This window comes from Rattus norvegicus, chromosome 5 (assembly GCF_021556685.1).
Source record: "Rattus norvegicus strain SHRSP/BbbUtx chromosome 5, alternate assembly SHRSP_T2T, whole genome shotgun sequence".
Lineage (NCBI taxonomy): Eukaryota > Metazoa > Chordata > Mammalia > Rodentia > Muridae > Rattus > Rattus norvegicus.
This window is the reverse complement of record NC_141538.1, coordinates 3761192-3774937: the sequence shown is the minus strand read 5'-3', so window position 1 is coordinate 3774937 and position 13746 is coordinate 3761192.

Here is a 13746-nt window from a genome sequence, read left to right as displayed (position 1 = left end):
CCAACTAAAAGTCATCAAAAAAGATAAGGAAGGACACTTCACATTCATCGAAGGAAAAATACACCAAGATGAACTCTCAATCCTAAATATCTATGCCTGAAATACAAGGGCACCTATATACGTAAAAGAAACCTTACTAAAGCTCAAAACACACATTGCACCTCACACAATAATAGTGGGAGATTTCAACACCCCACTCTCATCAATGGACAGATCATGGAAACAGAAATTAAACAGTGATGTCGACAGACTAAGAGAAGTCATGAGCCAAATGAACTTAACGGATATTTATAGAACATTCTATCCTAAAGCAAAAGGATATACCTTCTACTCAGCTCCTCATGGTACTTTCTCCAAAATTGACCATATAATTGGTCAAAAAACGGGCCTCAACAGGTACAGAAAGATAGAAATAATCCCATGCGTGCTATCGGACCACCACGGCCTAAAACTGGTCTTCAATAACAATAAGGGAAGAATGCCCACATATACGTGGAAATTGAACAATGCTCTACTCAATGATAACCTGGTAAAGGAAGAAATGAAGAAAGAAATTAAAAACTTTTTAGAATTTAATGAAAATGAAGATACAACATACTCAAACTTATGGGACACAATGAAAGCTGTGCTAAGAGGAAAACTCATAGCGCTGAGTGCCTGCAGAAAGAAACAGGAAAGAGCATATGACAGCAGCTTGACAGCACACCTAAAAGCTCTAGAACAAAAAGAAGCAAATACACCCAGGAGGAGTAGAAGGCAGGAAATAATCAAACTCAGAGCTGAAATCAACCAAGTAGAAACAAAAAGGACCATAGAAAGAATCAACAGAACCAAAAGTTGGTTCTTTGAGAAAATCAACAAAATAGATAAAGCCTTAGCCAGACTTACAAGAGGACACAGAGAGTGCGTCCAAATTAACAAAATCAGAAATGAAAAGGGAGACATAACTACAGATTCAGAGGAAATTCAAAAAATCATCAGATCTTACTATAAAAACCTATATTCAACAAAATTTGAAAACCTTCAGGAAATGGACAATTTCCTAGACAGATACCAGGTATCGAAGTTAAATCAGGAACAGATAAACCAGTTAAACAACCCCATAACTCCTAAGGAAATAGAAGCAGTCATTAAAGGTCTCCCAACCAAAAAGAGCCCAGGTCCAGACGGGTTTAGTGCAGAATTCTATCAAACCTTCATAGAAGACCTCATACCAATATTATCCAAACTATTCCACAAAATTGAAACAGATGGAGCCCTACCGAATTCCTTCTACGTATCCACAATTACTCTTATACCTAAACCACACAAAGACACAACAAAGAAAGAGAACTTCAGACCAATTTCCCTTATGAATATCGACGCAAAAATACTCAATAAAATTCTGGCAAACCGAATTCAAGAGCACATCAAAACAATCATCCACCATGATCAAGTAGGCTTCATCCCAGGCATGCAGGGATGGTTTAATATACGGAAAACCATCAACGTGATCCATTATATAAACAAACTGAAAGAACAGAACCACATGATCATTTCATTAGATGCTGAGAAAGCATTTGACAAAATTCAACACCCCTTCATGATAAAAGTCCTGGAAAGAATAGGAATTCAAGGCCCATACCTAAACATAGTAAAAGCCATATACAGCAAACCAGTTGCTAACATTAAACTAAATGGAGAGAAACTTGAAGCAATCCCATTAAAATCAGGGACTAGACAAGGCTGCCCACTCTCTCCCTACTTATTCAATATAGTTCTTGAAGTTCTAGCCAGAGCAATCAGACAACAAAACGAGGTCAAGGGGATACAGATCGGAAAAGAAGAAGTCAAAACATCACCATTTGCAGATGATATGATAGTATATTTAAGTGATCCCAAAAGTTCCACCAGAGAACTACTAAAGCTGATAAACAACTTCAGCAAAGTGGCTGGGTATAAAATTAACTCAAAAAAATCAGTTGCCTTCCTCTATACAAAAGAGAAACATGCCGAGAAAGAAATTAGGGAAACGACACCCTTCATAATAGACCCAAATAATATAAAGTACCTCGGTGTGACTTTAACCAAGCAAGTAAAAGGTCTGTACAATAAGAACTTCAAGACACTGAGGAAAGAAATTGAAGAAGACCTCAGAAGATGGAATGATCTCCCATGCTCATGGATTGGCAGGATTAATATAGTAAAAATGGCCATTTTACCAAAAGCAATCTACAGATTCAATGCAATCCCCATCAAAATACCAATCCAATTCTTCAAAGAGTTAGACAGAACAATTTGCAAATTCATCTGGAATAACAAAAAACCCAGGAGAGCTAAAGCTATCCTCAACAATAAAAGGACTTCAGGGGTAATCACTATCCCTGAACTCAAGCAGTATTACAGAGTAATAGTGATAAAAACTGCATGGTATTGGTACAGAGACAGACGGCTAGACCAATGGAATAGAATTGAAGACCCAGAAATGTACCCACACACCTATGGTCACTTGATTTTTGACAAAGGAGCCAAAACCATCCAATGGTAAAAAGATAGCATTTTCAGCAAATGGTGCTGGTTCAACTGGAGGTCAACATGTAGAAGAATGCAGATCGATCCATCCTTATCACCCTGTACAAACCTTAAGTCCAAGTGGATCAAGGACCTCCACATCAAACCAGACACACTCAAACTAATAGAAGAAAAACTAGGGAAACATCTGGAACACATGGGCACTGGAAAAAATTTCCTGAACAAAACACCAATGGCTTATGCTCTAAGATCAAGAATCGACAAATGGGATCTCATAAAACTGCAAAGCTTCTGTAAGGCAAAGGACACTGTGGTTAGGACAAAACGGCAACCAACAGATTGGGAAAAGATCTTTACCAATCCTACAACAGATAGAGGCCTTATATCCAAAATATACAAAGAACTCAAGAAGTTAGACCGCAGGGAAACAAATAACCCTATTAAAAAATGGGGTTCAGAGCTAAACAAACAATTCACAGCTGAGGAATGCCGAATGGCTGAGAAACACCTAAAGAAATGTTCAACATCTTTAGTCATAAGGGAAATGCAAATCAAAACAACCCTGAGATTTCACCTCACACCAGTGAGAATGGCTAAGATCAAAAACTCAGGTGACAGCAGATGCTGGCGAAGATGTGGAGAAAGAGGAACACTCCTCCATTGTTGGTGGGATTGCAGATTGGTAAAACCATTCTGGAAATCAATCTGGGGGTTCCTCAGAAAATTGGACATTGAACTGCCTGGGGATCCAGCTATACCTCTCTTGGGCATATACCCAAAAGATGCCTCAACATATAAAAGAGACACGTGCTCCACTATGTTCATCGCAGCCGTATTTATAATAGCCAGAAGCTGGAAAGAACCCAGATGCCCTTCAACAGAGGAATGGATACAGAAAATGTGGTACATCTACACAATGGAATATTACTCAGCTCTCAAAAACAACGAGTTTATGAAATTCGTAGGCAAATGGTTGGAACTGGAAAATATCATCCTGGGTGAGCTAACCCAATCACAGAAAGACATACATGGTATGCACTCATTGATAAGTGGCTATTAGCCCAAATGCTTGAATTACCCTAGATCCCTAGAACAAACGAAACTCAAGACGGATGATCAAAATGTGAATGCTTCACTCCTTCTTTAAATGAGGAAAAAGAATACCCTTGGCAGGGAATGGAGAGGCAAAGATTAAAACAGAGACTGAAGGAACACCCATTCAGAGCCTGCCCCACATGTGGCCCATACATATACAGCCACCCAATTAGACAAGATGGATGAAGCAAAGAAGTGCAGACCGACAGGAGCTGGATGTAGATTGCTCCTGAGAGACACAGCCAGAATACAGCAAATACAGAGGCGAATGCCAGCAGCAAACCACTGAACTGAGAATAGGTCCCCTATTGAAGGAATCAGAGAAAGAACTGGAAGAGCTTGAAGGGGCTCAAGACCCCAAAAGTACAACAATGTCAAGCAACCAGAGCTTCCAGGGACTAAGCTACTACCTAAAGACTATACATGGACTGACCATGGACTCTGACCCCATAGGTAGCAATGAATATCCTAGTAAGAGCACCAGTGGAAGTGGAAGCCCTGGGTCCTGCTAAGACTGAACCCCCAGTGAACTAGTCTATGGGGGAGGGCGGCAATGGGGGGAGGGTTGGGAGGGGAACACCCATAAGGAAGGGGAGGGGGGAGGGGGATGTTTGCCCGGAAACCGGGAAAGGGAATAACACTCGAAATGTATATAAGAAATACTCAAGTTAATAAAAAAAAAAGGGAAGAATGCCCACATATACGTGGAAATTCAACAATGCTCTACTCAATGATAACCTGGTCAAGGAAGAAATAAAGAAAGAAAGTAAAAACTTTTTAGAATTTAATGAAAATGAAGGAACAACATATCCAAATTTATGGGACACAATGAAAGCTGTGCTAAGAGGAAAACTCATAGCACTCAGTGCCTGCAGAGGGAAACAGGAAAGAGCATATTTCAGCAGATTGACACCACACCTAAAAGCTCTAGAACAAAAAGAAGCAAATACACCCAGGATGAGTAGAAGTCAGGAAATAATCAAACTCAGAGCTGACATCAACCAAGTAAAAACAAAAAGGACCATAGAAAGAATCAACAGAACCAAAGTTGGTTCTTTGAGAAAATCAACAAGATAGATAAACCCTTAGGCAGACTAACGAGAGGACACAGAGAGTGTGTCACAATTAACAAAAGCAGAAATGAAAAGGGAGACATAACTACAGATTCAGAGGAAATTCAAAAAATCATCAGATCTTAATATAAAAGCCTATATTCAAAAAACTTGAAAATCTGTAGGAAATGGACAATTTCCTAGACAGATATCAGGTACCGAAGTTAAATCAGGAACAGATAAACCAGATAAACAACCCCATATCTCCTAAGGAAATAGAAGCAGACATTAAAGGTCTCCCAACCAAAAAGAGCCCAGGTCCAGACGGGTTTAGTGCAGAATTCTATCAGACCTTCATAGAAGACATCGAGGTAACCCGATCACAGAAAAACACACATGGTATGCACTCATTGATAAGTGGCTATTAGCCCAAATGCTTGAATTTCCCTAGATGCACAGAACACATGAAACTCAAGACGGATGATCAAAATGTGAATGCTTCACTCCTTCTTTAAAAGGGGAACAAGAATACCCTTGGCAGGGAAGAGAGAGGCAAAGATTAAAACAGAGGCAGAAGGAACACCCATTCAGATCCTGCCCCACATATGGCCCATACATATACAGCCACCCAATTAGACAAGATGGATGAAGCAAAGAAGTGCAGGCAGACAGGAGCCAGATGTAGATCTCTCCTGAGAGAAACAGCCAGAATACCACAAATACAGAGGCGAATGCCAGCAGCAAACCACTGAACCGAGAACAGGACCCCTGTTGAAGGAATCAGAGAAAGGACTGGAAGAGCTTGAAAGGGCTCGAACCCCATATGAACAACAATGCCAGCCTACCAGAGCTTCCAGGGTCTAAGCCACTACCCAAAGACTATACATGGACTGACCCTGGACTCTGACTTCATAGGTAGCAATGAATATGCTAGTAAAATCACCAGTGGAAGGGGAAGCCCTTGGTCGTGCTAAGACTGAATCCCCAGTGAATATGATTTTTGGGGGGAGGGTGGTAACGGGGGAAGGATGGGGAGGGGAACACCCATAAAGAAGGGGAGTGGGAGGGGTTAGGGGGATGTTGGTCCGGAAACCGGGAAAGGCAATATTATTGGATTTTAAGTGCTCTATGGACACAAGCATTTACATATTTGGTAAGTAGGAGAGAGTTATGGCAATTTGATAATCAACATATCTAAATCAGGTACATTACATGCCTTGAATACTAGTTTTACCTACTCTGGATGATAGAAGTCCTGGACGTCTGAGTGCTAGTTTATTGCTCTATCACTAATGGCTCATGCTCTAAGATCAAGAATCGAGAAATGAGGATCTTAAAAAGCTACAAAGCTTCTGCAAGGCATAGGACACTGTTGTTAGGACAAAATGGCAACCAGTAGTTTGGGAAAAGATCTTTACTAATCCTATATCTGATAGAGGGCTTATATCGAAAATATGCAAAGAACACACTCAAACTGCCAGGAGACAAATAAGCCTATTAAAAATGGGGTTCAGAGCTTAACAAAGAATTCTCAGCTGAGGAATATTGAATTAAAGAGATGTTCAACACCTTGGTCATAAGGGAAATGTTCAACACCTTGGTCAAAACAACCTTGAGATTTCACCTCACACCAGTGAGAATGGCTAAGATCAAAAACTCAGGTAACAGCAGATGCTGGCGAGGATGCAGAGAAAGTGGAACACTCCTCCATTGTTGGTGGGATTGCAGACTGGTACAACCATTCTGGAAATCAGTCTGGAGGTTCCTCAGAAAATTGGACTTTGCACTACCTTAGGACCCAGCTATACCTCTCTTGGGCTTATACCCAAAGGATGCTCCAACATACAAGAAAGATACATGCTCCACTATGCTCAGAGCAGACTTATTTATAATACCAAAAGCTGGAAAGATCCCAGATGCCCTTCAACAGAGGAATGGATACAGAACATGTGGTATGTCTACACAATGGAATACTACACAGCTGTCAAAAACAATGACTTCAAGAAATTCATAGATAAATCGGTGGAACTAGAAAATAACAACCTGAGTGAGGCAATTCAATCACAGAAAGTCGCACATGGTATTCACTAATTGATATATGGATATTAGCCGAAATGCTAGGATTGCCCAAGATGCACAGATCACCTAAAACTCAAGAAGGATGACCAAATTGGAGATGCTTCACTCCTTCTTTAAAAGGGGAACAAGAAAAAACTTAGCAGGGGATAGGGAGACAAAGTATAGAACAGAAATTGAATGAATGTCCATTCAGAGCCTGCCCCACATGTGGCCCATAGATATACAGTGACCAAATTAGATAAGACAGATGAAGCAAAGAAGGGCAGGTTAACAGGAAGCGGATGTTGATCTCTCCTGAGAGACACAGCCAGAATATAACAAATACGGAAGCAAATGCCAGCAGCAAACAACTAACCTGAGAATGGCACCCGCGTCGAAGTAATCAAAGAAAGGACGGAAAGAGCTGAAGGGACTTTAGACCCCATTCGAACAACAATGCCAACCAACTAGAGCTTCCAGGGACTAAGCCACTCCCCCAAAACTATACATTGTCTGAGCCTAGGCTCCAAATTCATACGTAGCAATGAATATCCTAGTAGGGGCACCAGTGGAAGGGGAAGTCCTTGGTACTGCCAAGGCTGGACCCTCAGTGAATGGTATTGTTGGGGGGAGGGCAGTAATGGGGGTAGAGTTGGGAGGAGAACACCCATATCGAAGGGGAGGGGGAAGGGTTAGGGGGATGTTGGCCTGGATACTGTGAAAGGGAATAAAATTTGAAATGTAAATAAGAAATGCCCAATTTAATAAAATGGAAAACAGTTCAAGTGTTGTTGTGTGTGTTTGTAATTTCCACAATGGAGAAATGAAGTCCAGTTGATCCTTGAGGTTGATGTCGACCCATCTTAGCCTGCTTGTCAATTTTTATGCTAATAAGACACCATGTCTCTATTGCCTTGAAAAGGAAGGAAGAAAGAAAGAAAGAAAGAAAGAAAGAAAGAAAGGAAGGAAGGAAGGAACGAAGGAAGGAAGGAAGGAAGGCAGGAAGGAAGGAAGAAAGGTAGGAAGGAAGGAAGAAAGGTAGCAAGGAAGGAAGACAGGAAGGAAAGAAAGAAAGAAAGAAAGGTGGATGGTGTCTGAGGAAAAACAATCCTTTGCTTTCCATACACATGCACAAACACACACACACACACACACACACACACACACATACACACACACACACAGGAGTGCAAATACATACATGCTATATGGTACCGGGTAAGGGTTTTTAAGAGTCTTAGAAGACCTATAAGAGCCCTGTGGGTGGAGCTCCTCATTCTATTATTTTTAAAAACATTTTCCGAGTATAAGCTATCTGCATATATGACTGTATACTGTCTGCATGCCTGGTGCCCATAGAAAAGAAGACACAGGTTCATGTGCAACTTTAGTTACAAATGTTTTAATCTTTCTTTTGTATGGGAGTTGAGAATTGAACTCGTGTCTTTTGGAAGATCAACCAATGTTCTTAACCACTGAGCCATCTCTTGACCCTTCTTTATTTTTTTTATTCTAATCTCCTTATGGTAACTTCTTTGTATAATCTCCATGGTGACTTGCTTTGCTTTCTGAAAGGGGTACCAGAGAGAAGGAAAGCCTTTCAGATGCACCCATGATTAGTTTCGTCATGGGTACCTCCAAGGTAAAAGAGGTGATGATGATAGAAGATTTAGGAAGTTAGACAAAAGTGTCTGATCATCTGACATAAAAGCAAATCAAAACAAAACAAACAAAAAGAAACCCACCTCCCAATCATACTATTTTTCTGAACCCAAAACAAATTTAAGAGTCATAAATTCTGAGGCTGAGAGTTAGAGGGAGACAACTACACAAGAAAAAAACAAAAAAACAAAAACAAAACAACAAAAAAACAGTCTCCACAAGATGATGGCTTTATTGCTCCTGGTAGAAACTAACCAAGCCAATGTCCACTCAGTGGACTCCCATCCTTTGGCTGTCACTTACCATTTTTTTCTACGGCTTGGTCTTCTGTCTTTCCTGGATGTTCATTTCTTTGTACATGTAAACAAGTGAGCTTAGAAATCTGTAGGCTTTCTGCTCTAGCTGCAGTGCCACAGAGGATTGACACAGGATCTGGTTTGAGAAATTAAGGAGCAATGTGAACTGTTACAAACTAAATTTACCTAAGAACACTGACATGTTAAAAGTTTTCTTTCATTCAATTTTATTTACATTATGTGGTGTGTGTTTTTGTTTGTTTGTGTGTGTGTGCCTGTGTGCGTGCGTGCGTGTGTGTGTGTGTGTGTGTGTGTGTGTGTGTGTGTGTGTGTGTGTTTGAGTTTGTGTGTGTTGTCAGGTAAGGGTGACTGTTGAGTTTAGAAAAGAGCATCACATTCCCTGGATCAGGAGTTGTAGTGTTTGCAGGCAATCAGTCATGAGTTCTGCAATCAGTACAGGGCCCTGTATAAAATTTTTACCTCAGAAACATCTCTATAGGCCCACACTCATATTTATTCCTGAAGAAATTCTAGTTATTCAAACCAAACATTATGCATAGTTCTCTTATCTTTTCTTCCTCCATCTTTATTAACTTGGGTATTTTAGTTCTCCTATCTTATAGTCAATCATCTTTGATGCTCACAGCATCTGTGAAATACCAGGCATGGAAGGGATAAACATGTTTAATTAAGTTTTGATATTTGTTCATTATAACTTTAATGATAAAGCAAAATCCATCAAACTATTTGTATTAATTTTAATGTTCTCATCTTTATTTTCTTAAGAATTATAAAATTAAAAATTATATTTTATAAATTCTTTGAGGATTTCACACACTTAAATTTGGTCATATTTGGGATAAAGATATTTTAGAGAGATGTTTGTGCCTCTCATTGTGGCTATTAGACCACTGAGACAATAGGCCTTGAGATATTGGAATTTTCCCAGGAATTTCATGCTGAGATGGGAGAAAGCTTGGGACAGCCACGTGAAAATTCTACTCTAGAAAAGATTCCACTCTTTCATATGTTTCCAAAGAGACAATGATAGCTCAGTGATAGGCAAGGATATCCTGGGCTGAGACTGTATAGAGATGCATCTCTGTGACCTTCTGTTTAACACTTAAGACCACTTTAGAACCCTGAATATAGACCTGGGTAGGTTGTGGGTATTTAATTGGTCTCTTTGTAGCTCTTTCCAGTATGGTTCCTATTTAATATCCATTTTCTACTTTTCATATTTACTTGGCTGCACAGACTTAACTTTCCTTCAAGTGTGGTTAAAGAAGTACCTTGATTGATTTTCTCTTTCTTTGTCTAAATTGACCAACCAAATTTAGGAGAGTTGTATAAGTCTATGTTAATTAAACCACTTGGGAGACAGACCTAGCTCTCTAAGGAAAAATATATATTTCAGCTTTGCAGTTTTGAGCCATCTTTCTGTTCTTTAGGGAAACTTTATGTTTCTCTCTCTCTCTCTCTCTCTCTCTCTCTCTCTCTCTCTCTCTCTCTATCTCCGTGTGTGTGTGTGTGTGTATGTGTGTGTGACTCACTCTCTTACATAATTTAAAACAACATAAATATTACTTTTAAAACCAACATGCAACAAAAGAGGTAACGGATCTTCACCCTTTCTCCCACATGGAATACATGGATTATTATTTTAGGGTACATAAATTTTGATTACTATTTATTTATTTTCTAAAATGCAGGTAATGGGTTTTAGTTTACTTTTTAAGAAACATTTAAACAATGACTAGACAGAAAAATTGAATATATACTGAGATCATTATACCTTACTTTCTAAGTGGTTAAAGTTTTTGACAAATTTGCAAGAAAAGTTAAGTAGTTATTAAATCTGAGTCTGTTCTTATGTGTTTTAGAAAAATCAAATGAATGTTAGAAGAAAGACTTATGGTTTTAAGTAGTGGACATTTTTTTACTCTACGTATTTAATTGCTAACTCAGGAAATTTGGTAACTTATAGTCAAGCAAAGGCTATTTAAGTTTTTTTTTTTCAAATATCTCTGTTTTACTTGGGCCTTCTGTAAAATAAAAGAAGTTCCTGGTTTTATCTTCATCTTTCCTTTTTCATTTTGGAAAATCAATTTATTTTATCTAATGTAAATATTATCATTTCCATAAAATTCATATTGAGATTTGTTCTATTGTTCAGTATTTTAATGCTGGCCCCCAAGCTCTGGATTACATCAAGGACTAGACAATCATCACATGCTCACAAAACTAAGTAATGCTATGTGACCTTTTCTCATCATTTAAAACTATTGGTTGAATAAAAATGCCAACACTCTGTAGCTGATCAGAAGATATGTAGATTGGGTGGGATAGGAGAAAGGAGATCGGGTAGAGAGAGGAGAATACATCATGGAGTAGGAATCCTGAAAATATGGCTTTGAGAGCTGTATAATTGAAATACGAGTGGCCTAGAGAGAAGATTGTAAGTCATATCATGGGGTTATTGGCCAGGAAGTAAACATAAGTGGCATAGAGTAAATATCTTCCTAGCCCTAATGCTGTCTGAATCTTATAAACATAAAGATTTTTTATCTTTTATCTGAATGATCAAAGTCAGGGTAGAAACCTGTGATTACAATTATTCCAAAATTACTCTGGAAGAGTAATCAGTGTTCTGTTTAGCCATTTCTTCAGTGTCATTCTTTACATTTCTTGAGTTTGACATTTGAGCTTGAATTTCTCATTTAATTAAGTAAGACTAGCTGGCCACTGTGTACCAAGAAGCGTATCTCTGCCTCTTTATGACTGAGATTAGGTGTTTTGTTTTTGTTTTTGATTTTTTTTGGGGGGGGGCAGAGGTTGTTTATTTGTTTTGAATTAGAAATCTAAGTACTTATCTTCATGATTGAATGCAAACTTAAACCTTCTTAACTAATCCATCTTTCACCCCGTGGGATTCTTAATTGTAACATCTTAACACAAGTACATCCTACCTCAACTGCAGCCATAAACCTGTTTTTTTTGGGACAGATGTCCTTGACTTTCTGGCTGATGTTTTTGGCTCCATAAGCTCCTTTACCTAGCCTTCTCTGGATTTAGGATCTCATTTTTTCTCCCTGGATGCACCAATATCTCCGTTGTTAGTAATTTCCTGATCTATATTTCCAAGGTGGAAATCAAGGTGTATTGTCCACTTGTGCCAATCTCCTCCAGCTGAAGGATAATATTCATTCATCCATGAAAGTCAGTAAGTAAGAGACACAGTAAATCTTTATCAAATTGTAAAAATCCATTTTGTGTTCATGGATATGAAGAAGAAACCTCTTGTGCTGAGAATGAGGTTCTGAAGTATTTATTATATGAAAGCCATTCATATTTCCCAAAAACTTGTTTTGTTGAGAGTTTGAGGTTTCAATGTGTAGCTGGCATGAAACCTTGAGAGCCTGACGTGTTATTATATGACACGAATATTTCCTGCTGTTCATGAAGGGCAAAAATTATTATCATCAATGAGAATTTTCAAAAACAAGTTTTAAAAAAATCTCCTTTCTATACATTTGGATATGGATGTATTTGCAAGACTGTCTATTAAAGGAGAACCCCAGAGTGAAAATCTGTGTAACTTTTCTGACCAGCTATCTCTCTTCCATTATATTGGCACTCAAGAAAACACGAGTCTTGAAGTTTGACTTTGAGTGGTTCTTTCTACCTTGGTTAAGGGAAATATCACTTATAATATGATAGAGATATTATTTTTTAATGATAGACAATAAATCCTTCACATTCGTGCACTATTGCTGAAGCATACATTGTAATCTTTAGCACAGTGAAGTGTTCATAATGTGAGGAAACCTAAGGCTGTGTTTATTAGAGGCAATTAGTATAGACCTCAGTTTAACCTGCTTTCACCTTCAGTGTCCCAGCCCTTTCCATTGATGTCAGTTCAATATAAAGTTTTATGGAAAAGTGAACAAGGATTTAATAATAGTCCACTGACATGGAGAAAATACTCATCTATGTTCCAATATGTCCAACATAAAGCCATATATTCAACATGCCTCGTTGTGCTGTGTGCCTGTTTTAAAAATTGCATATTCCGTTACCTGGCTTCATGGAGCTTTGTTAACATTAAGGTAGATGCAAAGACAGGGTTGATACTTTACAGTTAGTCTCACAAGGCCAAATATCTGCATATTCACATTGAGTGAGAACTATTTCCAATCTGTCCTCCAGAATTCTACTGCTGAATTCTTATTTTAAATTACTCCACACTGTCTTTCTGTTTCGGGGTCCTAACTCCCCTCCTTTGAGCCTTATCCTTCTCTTTTCTCATTCATGGAGATCCCTGAAAGGATGGTACAAATGGTATTATACATCATTACAGGTGGAACTTTGGTTTCACACAATAATGGCCATTGTGACTAATCATTCTTTCAGAGATCCTACTCCTGTCTGGATCCAAGCTCCTGTGTTGTTTAATGGAACATCCTCAGAATCTGGACACTTTCCTCCATAGAGCAATATCCACTATGATGCATCAAACTAAATAGATTTATTTCAGAAGACACCTCTTGCATGTTATGATTCAATTTGTCCTCTGGCTTCTGACTTGAGATGCTGCAGCTCAGAGACATTTGATCTTCTCAAAGATCACTAAAATGGTACATACTATAGTGCCTCGTGCCAAATTAGAGGACATAATAGATTCTTGCACTCTCTAACATCTTTTCTTACCTGTAGAATCTGCTTTCAGAGCTTATAGATCTATGTGACTCCTCATACTGAGAGACCAAGTCTTTTGGGAACAGACTCCATCTTAGAGAACCTGACCTAAGTTTGACCCAAAGTCAGTATCTAGCATTACTTTCCAAGTTACCACCCCCAAGACAAACAAACAAACACAAAACAGTGCCTAACTCCATTTCCTAGGCTAAGCCCACGAAGACCTGCATTTTCATGTTAATATCTTTAACAAACCTGTATCCAGCGCCAGTTTTCAGGTTATTTTCCCCAACAAATTTGCACCATCAGGTACAAATCTACCCCTGCATAACAACCATCAATAAGAAATAAAGTTTAAGTTTTGGCTTCCAACA